Source organism: Leptidea sinapis, chromosome 37 (genome assembly GCF_905404315.1).
Source record: "Leptidea sinapis chromosome 37, ilLepSina1.1, whole genome shotgun sequence".
NCBI lineage: Eukaryota > Metazoa > Arthropoda > Insecta > Lepidoptera > Pieridae > Leptidea > Leptidea sinapis.
The window spans coordinates 6446419-6455909 of record NC_066301.1 but is presented as its reverse complement, the minus strand read 5'-3'; the positions used below and the strand labels follow the sequence as shown (position 1 = coordinate 6455909).

Genomic DNA, 9491 nt, shown 5'->3' with positions numbered 1-9491 from the left:
GTATACTGAGTTGAGCGTCCGTAGGGATTTTTTTCTAGCAGCGTATGTGGTGAAGTTGTTGCGCGGGAAGGAGCACAACCCGGGAGTTCTGTGCTGCTTGAGTCTTCGTGTGCCGGACCGGTACGTGTGGAGGCGCCTCCATCCGCCACTACTATCCATTCCGATGGCGAGAACAAATGTGTTGGCAAAGTCTCCTTTAACTAGAGCCCTTCGCCATATAAATGAACTCCACAACAAAGTGGAAATTTTTGAGTGTACGTGGAGTGATCTCACAAGGGTATTGTTATATGTAGTATGTTATGGTAAATAGTAGTATGTTTAAGTTTTTTCTATTTCTGGTGTGATATATTATTTGTTATGTAATGTAGTTTGATTGTATGATTAGTTTTAGTTTGATTTGATTGTTGTTTGCTGTGTTTGTTATTCTTGTTTGTTTGTAACTGTCGCATTAGGTAATACCTGTAATGATAGTTGCTATGTGTGTGTGAAATAAATAAATAAATGTTTCGAAAGTTTCCTCTCTTTTATTTGAGAATAGATTTTCTTATGAGAAGAAGTTACGTTCTCGTCACTTGCGTGCAAGATTGTAAATTATCCATCCTGTTGATTGAACCAAGAATTTGAAACGGCATCGGAATATCTCTCGTCCCTTTGAGACCGAAAATATTAATTCTCATTAGCCCAGTAACAAAGGCATAAAAGGCATTTATTTTTTCAAAATTGATTCCTTTATTATACTTTTTGATGTCATTTTTAATATACTTCATTATATATTACATTTCTACCGCTACGGAAACAAATGGCGCTCTGAGAGAGCAGAAGCGGCGCAAGAAACTTTCCCAGCATTCTTCTTTTTTGCACTCTTTTAAATGAAATATACAATATTACACTGTCATTGCTATTGATAAAGATAATCATTATCTAAATAATAATATTACTAGATACGGAACCCATGAAACCGAATCACAATAACGTCGTATATCACTGCTTTACGAAAGGTAAAGGCGACGTAGAGTGCTCTTTTACTAACAGGTCGTGACTTCTAATTATATTTAACTTGCTGGTGACCGGTGCGCTTTGCTTCACATTGACAAATGCAAATATACAAAAATTGTTATCAAAGTTTAAAACCTTTTTTGTTCATTTCAATCAATACAGATATTATTATTTCTTTTTTCCTGTTCTTGTAATGATATGATGTCATAACAGAACTGTCCAACTGTGCGTCTAAAATGAAATCAAATAATCATAAAGAATTAATCAAATTAAATTTAAAAATATAATTTATGAACGATGCGGGACTCGAACCCGCGACCTCTCGCGTTCTCTCTCATGCGACCACGGTCACCGGCACGCGAGAGGTCGTGGGTTCAAGGTCACGCATCGTTCATAAATTTAATTTGTGTAATTAATCCCAGAGGTGAGGGTTATCTCTTTAAAAATAACAAATTGCTTAGAATTATTCAAAGAGAAATAAATTGGATATAAAGAAAATGTTAAGATGAAGTTATTGATGCTATATTATTGTATAACTGACGTCATAGCATTGAGATACTTAAGTATATATTTTCATTTATGTTAGATATATATAAACTGATCTTATGTGGGTTGACTGTCGACCCTTATTAATATATGTACTTGTTGGTAATCCTCTATTAAGTATTTTCTTTGTATCGTGTAATGTTTATAGTTGTTGAAACACGCATTTCTTCTTTTTCATTTCATTTTATTCTTTGTAGTCGTGAGACATTGTCGGGTGGAATTATTCAACATTTTTATGATTCAACTGAACGCTGTGCAACTCCTTACAAAGAGATATATTTGCATCTTCTTTATAGGGTGCTAGACTTTGAAATAGCAGTAATCTACAGACCCAAGAAGAACGGGCATGAGATAGATAAATATATTTATATAATATAGCTTAGCCTGTTTGTGAATTTAGTTGTACCATGAGCAATCATTACGGATTATTACGTAAGTTACACTAAAAGTTTTGCATAACTTAAAAAAACAACATGTTATAACCAAAATATAATGTTTATTGCTTTTCAAAATATTCTCCTTTACGTTTTAAACAATTTTTCATGCGATTCTCCTGTTTTCCTCCTGCTGGACCACATAACGCTGTGATGATTGAACACTATCACTGCCTGTTCAGCATTGGTAAAAGTGAAACCTCTCATCAAATATTTGATTTTGGGGAAAATACAGAAATCACAGGGTCCTAGGTCGGGGCTATCTGCGGGATGGGTGACGAGTTGTACTTTTTCGGTAGCTAAAAATGACTTAGTTTTGTTCGCCGTGTGTGAAGAAGCGTTGTCATGATGTAGGAGAACGCTGCTTTTTGGTCGTCTTTTGCGATTTTTTTAACACCCTGGGTAAACAAATGGTAGAATACCACTCGCCATTAACACTCTTTTGATCGTCAAGTGGAATTTTGCAGATGGGACCCGTAGATGAGAAAAAAAAATGCGATCATTTTTTTACCAACGCTTCTCGCCTGCATCACTTTTGTTAGCCTGTTCTCATTTTCAAACACCCATTTACAAGATTCCTGTTTTTTTTCGGGTTCAAAACAATATATTCACGTTTCGTCTCCTGTGACAATGTCATAAACAGCATTAGAATGTCCGTACTCGTACTTCGTTAGCATCTGTCAGCACCATTCCACGCGAGCTCGCGTCTGCAACGCTGTCAGTTAATGAGGGATCCAACGAGAACAAAGCTTCCGTACTTTCAATTCTTCGTGTAAAATTTTCTGAATTCAGCTCATACCAAACCTCAAAAGTCCTGGAATTGTCACATAGGTCATGCGCGGGTTTTCTTCGATTAGCCGCTTAACAGTAGCGACATTTTTGACATCGTTGACGGCAGTTGAAGGCCGCCCTTAACGAAATTCGTCATGTAAAGAAACCCGACCTCTCACAAATTCAACAAACTATAACCTCACGGTGCTCAAACAAGGAGCTTCTCTCCCAAAAGCATTTTGAAATCGAGCGGCTCAGAGAGAACTTTTAAAATCATAAAAAATCATCGCTTTAAAATGTTTTCGACTTAATTCCATTTTCATTGTGTACGTAGAACTTTGATGTGTGATAATAAACAATTGGCAAATGATTTTCGGCCAATTTTTTTTATTATTAAGAAGGTTGCAACGTTTCAATAAATATAACATAAAAAATTCAAATAGTTCCGATTAGTTAGAAGTGCAAAACTTTTAGTGTGCCCCATGTGTGTCTAATGTTTTGAAATAGTGTTTTTGAAAGCGGTTGTTTTTCTGTTAAATTTTTTTTATACATTAAAATTAATATAAAAGAGAAATTATGAAAATATTACTAAAAGTTTATTATTTAATAATTCTGTTAATTAAAGTACAAAAAAGGCAGTTTTATGATCTCATAACAATAATTCTACTGCCCAAAAAACTTGTTAGTAATTGAAAACTAGAAGTGTATTTACAGTAAGTAATATAAGTAGAATTAAGAGTCGCGTTTTCTCCATCTCTCTTTCGAGATTTATTGATGTAATTAAACTTGAAGAAAGTCGACAATTTTTCTTTTCTTTCAAGTTCCATTATGAAGTTGTAAGTATGTTTGAGTTGATTAATAGAGTATCAACAAAGAGCTTGATTAATTATTCATTCTAAAACCACTTTTATTAATTGGTTGGGGGAAAAGTATTTTCGCTTAAAGTATGTCTAAACTAGTGTAAAATACGTTTTGGCTGTACTATTTGCATTAAGTTAATTTTCAGTATATAAAGGTTACATTTAAAAGAAACGAATTAGTAAAATGTAGTTTCCAGCTATATAAAAAGTTAATTTTTTTTTAATTTTATTACAAAAAAGGTCTAGATAATTTAAAAGTATAGATAGACTGTGGCAGCTATAAAAATGCCAAAAAATAGCTGCAAACTATTTTCAGCAACGCACGCACACTTAAGCAAACTGACATACATATTGTGAGTGTAAAAAGTAGCTTGTCATGCACACTAAAGTCATAAGTTTGGCCTGTTTTCATGCCTTGCCTAACAGCAACAGCTTATATAATTTATACTTCTAGTTTATACGTGTCTAGACGTATAAATTCTTAGCTTATTCTTTTTTGCTTATTCTAAGCAAAAAAGAAAAAACACAAACCCTGAGGTACGAGCATATAGACCTATAATATACTAAGAGTAGCGCATTTTGAATAGCGCGGTGCATCATAGATGCACCACGCTCTGGTCGCCCGCGCTATTACGAATAAAATATATGTCATTTTAGAAAAAAAATAGATGATAGTTGGGAATTAAATATATAAAACAGTTACGACCAAGAAAAAAGCAGGGTACAGTACTCGATGTTTGAGTGTGTGGCACTCAAATCGAAGCCTTACAGTCGAAGTTCTTCAAGGAAAACAAATGAAAAAGTGCTGGAAACAACTTTTTGCTAATTACCGTTAAGATTTATACAATTCAGTTAAATTTGGTGTGTTGGAAGTAGTAACACAGCATTCTTGAGCTTAAGGTATTTATTTAAGGAAATAAATTAGTATATGGCATTTACTGTCCAAGAGTATTCATATTTAACTGGCAAATGTAAAAAAAATGTTTTAAATTATTTTTAATCATCCTGTAGGTAATCATTTAACTGTTAATTCTAGTACCCTATACAGGTTCTGCAGTGATAAAAATATCTTATAAAGTCGACTTCAACGAAAAGGTTACTAAGCTGTGTATTTCATTTATTTGAATTATAACCAATATGTTACTATAAAAAACCGAAATCTGTTAGTTCAGTTCCAATGAATAATCGTGGCAAACCCTGAGATTTTATTGCAGTTTTGGTTTTTTAACAACAAATCAAGCATATAAATGCAAAATCGGTTCGCCAAGTCGAAAATTCTGAGGTAACAAAAAAAACAAGATACAGTCGAATTGAGAACCTACTCTTTTTTTGAGGTCGGTTGAAAAGGTAGAACTCTGTATAAATCGGTTATTGAAATTGTAGACGTAGGAACTGAATTGAAATTTCAATATTTAATATAGGGCGGCGATTGATTATTATAGGACCGTTAACTGTCGGAAGTAAAAGACTTGTAAAGTATGTCTGTCAGGGCCAGGCTTATAAATTAAATCAAAAATATTTTATTTTATTCGTAATATTACACTTGAAATACGTCATTATTTCATACAGCTCATTCGTAAGGCAGATTTCCTCAGAGAAGAACGAGCAAGAAACTCTAGATAATCTTGCTGTTTTCAAAACATATTACAAGTTCAATGTTTTCAAGTTACAAATCATTTCAATTACATTATATGCAAAGTTATGCAACAAAAATACTCAAACATCAAATACTAAATGCCGTACAAAAGTAAGGCAAAAAACATATTAAAAAATAAAAGCACAAGAGTTGTTGAGTTCCGTTCCAATAAATAATCGGAGGATCTCGTGAGATTTTGTTACAGTTTTGGTTTTTTAACAAAAAATCAAGTATACAAATACAAAGTATCGGCTTGATCACTTAGTTCTGTTCTATTACCTTATCGCTGAGTTTCACCTCCGTATCACACCCCAAACAACTTAATTATTATCCTCACTTTTTGTATGTATGATGGTGTGATTTCAAGAAACTTCCTACCATGTACAACCAAACTTTGAACTAAACTTTCCTGCAGCTCTAAAAAGGAGATGAAGTTGAACTGGTGATTACTTACAAACTTAAAGTATAGATGATGATGTGCCCTTCAATTTATCCTTCTTTTTTTTTAATGGAATAGGAGGACAAACGAGCGTACAGGTCACCTGTTGTTAAGTGATCACCGCCTCCCACAATCTCTTGCAACACTTGAGGAATCACAGGAAACTTGAGTCTTCTGGGGGTTAAATTGGACAAGGTTCAATTTTACCCACTCCGCGAGAGAGGACTCGATTGAAGACACAAGTTTCTCCCAGCACTGGTCGACGATTTCCCGAGAGAGACCTGCATGGCCCATGTATACGGCATCACCAGTGCTGTCGTCTGCATAGCAATGAATGTTGGAGGTGTCCAACATATCACTGATTTGCAGAAGAAACAGCGTGGGAGACTGCACACAGCCTTGGGGCACGCCAGCATTCACTTACCCACTTATGTGTATAATACGACTGTTTATTAAAAAAAATTAAATTTACACAGTAAAAATTATTATACATAAGAGAAAAAATTCTACCATTGTCTGTAAAATCAGCCAATCTTATTTATGAACTAGTATAATCTTATTAAAGTATACTCTACAATGTGCTATGTTTTTCAAGTGATAACCCTCACGTCTGGGATTAATACACAAACAAAATTTTATGAACGATGCGGGACTCGAACCCACCACCTCTCGCGTTCCGTTCGAGTGCTCTTCCAACTGACCTAACCGTACGAGTGACGTATCGTCATAAAATCTTGTATGCTTTGTTCAACTCTTAGTTTGTGGCTTCATCTACAGGATCTACTTTACAGTTGATAACCTGCTCAACTTCAATATTTGTATATTAGGAAATTGACATGAGATGTCGCTCCTGAAAATCTAAACAATGTGTTATATTTTTAAAGTGATATCCCTCACTTCTAGGATTAATTACACAAACAAAATTTTATGAACGATGCAGGACTCGAACCCACGACCGCTCGCGTTCCTTGCGAGTGATCTTCCAACTAAACTTAATCTAATTTTAGGCTATGAATAGCTAGCATTGCGCTCCCATTTCTTTGGATCCATAACTTGTAGCTATGAATCGTATTATTTTCGAAGCTGTCCAATGAAGAACAATTAACAAAGTTCACCCAACTCCTTCTTAATTCTGGTCACGTTCTTCGTATATGTGGACACGTACTCGACACTGAGCCTGTTATAACCTGCCACTTTATTGCTATAACTTGACTAGAGAAGTCTATTATATCTCTAGTTGTATGTTCAACTTTCCGTACGTAAGTAGATTCCAGTAAAACGCCAACTCTGAGTTGTGCGATTAAAGGCAATGTGCGAAAAATTATTGCGAACAATATCACGCAAGTCTGAATAGACAAGGGACAATCTTGGAAGTTATTTTAAATTAATTTATATTTTTAACATTAATTTATATTTAACTTGTATCAAGGTTTTATGGTGCAGCATTTTAATGTAGCACTCTTACAAATTCCTTATTATATAGACAATGCTTATTTTTAAGTTATACCAAAAAGAAATTTACAAAAAACAACCTACTTCAAACAAAACTATTTCAAAACATTATAAGATGCGCAAAAAAGTAAATAAATATTTGCGTATTCTTCTACAAATTAATAATCAACTTATATTTAGAGTTCTCCTGAGAGAAATTAAGTGAAAAATATAAGCCTACCTAAAAGTCAATCAAATTATTACGAAAATATAATTTAGTTACAATTATTGTTATTATTGGCATCAAAAGAATCATCAAAATCGGTACACCCAGTCGAAAGTTCTGTGGTAACAAACAAAAGAATGTTTTTTCTTATATTTGTTACTGAAATGGTAGATGCAGGAACTGAATTGAAATGTCAATCTCGGATCATAAATATACGATGGCGACTGATTATTAAGGGGCCGTTAACTGTCGGAAGTAAAAGATAAAGTATGTCTGTCAGGGCCAGGCTTATAAATCAAATCAAAAATATTTTATTTGATAAGTAAAATTACACATGAAATACGTCATTATTTCATACAGCTCAATCAAAATACAGATTTCCTTTGAGAACAACGAGCACATAAACGCTAAGGTTGCTCTTTTCAAAACAGATTAAGTATTACAAATTTTTGTTTTCAATTTAAAAATCATTTCAATTACAATATATGCAAAGTTATGCAAAAATACTCAAACATCAAACAAAAAATTTAATTACAAAAGTAAGTAATAAAAAAATGTAAATTAATATATAAAAACACAAGAGTTATTGAGTACAGTCGATGCATCAATTCACACACAGTATAAAATAAAATGAAAATACAAGCATTATACACAAATAAAATTTAAAAAACAGAATTTTATGAACGATGCGGGACTCAAACCCACGACCTACGGCGTGCCACGCCGGTGCTTTAACCAACTGAGCCAACCGTTCGAGACAATCGTTATAAAATCTTGTTTGCTTTGTTCTACTCTCAGGTTGTGGCTTGTATCAATCCTAGAAGTGAGAGTTATCACTTTAAAAACATAACATATTGTTTAAAAGCATTATGCGAGCCTTTTAGTAGCTATTATATAAAATATATAGTAACTTTAATTTAAGAAAAATAATTTTTACTATAGTTTTAACTATAATTTTGATGAGAATCTTTGAAACACTTAAAATTCTCATCTAAATTGGGCAATCCAACTTAAAACATCTCTCTTTATAAATAAGGAAATAAATCAACATAAATATTTATACTCTCGTCTTTGATTGAAAATTAAAATATTTTTATTGATTGGATCGAAAATCTGTTAATAAAAATACCTTAAGGATGAAACGTGTTTGAAACTGAATTTTTATTAAGAGTGTATGGTCGTGTGTATAGGAAAATATTTATATTACTAAAATTGCGAAATCACTTATTTCTAAATAATAAGCCGACGTACGTGAGATTCCCAGGCGCGATGGTCTGCAGTTGGGGGCCCCCGCTAGTTCTCTAGTAAGTCCAGGTGCTAAGGTGCGTGCTACTTCCTCTCGGCGTGTGTAGGAAAAGAGTTTTGCATTGCGTTACACCGAGAACTTAACGATTAGATCGTTGATGAAGTCTTCTGAAGAAGTCTCTATTATATGAAGCTTATATTTATGCGTATGTGACGATTTGCGTGAGTACTATATTGCTCGGAGACAATTTGGTTATATTATTATGCGGCGCAAGAGACAACTGTCATTATGTTAACCTCTTACAGCCGTTCCCAATATACTATCTACAGATAGAGATAAATTACTACCTTCTACTTTCATTAATTAGCTGCCAATAATCTGAAGCTGTCCCAATATACACGATAAGTCATTCTAATCGCCTTATATTGGGACGCGTGAATTGCAATTTCCATATAAACTTCTATCGCTGGTAAGCTATACGTCGTCCCTTTGACACACAGCGTGTATGGATTAGGTGAGTTATCGTCGATAAGGTTAATGGGACAGAAAAGTCAACGATAGTTTTATCTCAAGTAAGAGATAGACTGAATATTGGGAACGGCCCTTAGATTACAATGCGTCTGTTGTCTATAGTATTTCTCTATCTTCAGGAAAACCGTCGGCGCTATTAAATTTGTCACAACCGAATAACAAGAAAAGAAATAATTGCGGTGCATCCAAAGTGATTGAGCAAGTTTTGATTTGCAAATAATACAAACAGCATTAAAAAATATAATCATAAATAGCAGTGAAAGCAAACAGATCACTAACGTTAACATCACAATTGCAGCTCTACAAATACATACAATGAGACGTGTTCCGGCAGTCGGCTGCACATACTCTACAAAGCATGAATTTGTAAAGCCT

At 33.8% G+C, this 9491-nt stretch overlaps 1 non-coding gene across 1 annotated transcript; it reads right to left on the bottom strand.

Annotated features, from left to right (window-relative positions):
• Nucleotides 1-8019: 8019 nt before the first annotated feature.
• On the bottom strand, nt 8020-8093 carry Trnaa-ggc (transfer RNA alanine (anticodon GGC)). The gene has a single exon. It is a non-coding gene; the product is annotated as a tRNA-Ala (tRNA).
• Between the last annotated feature and the right edge of the window lie 1398 nt (nt 8094-9491).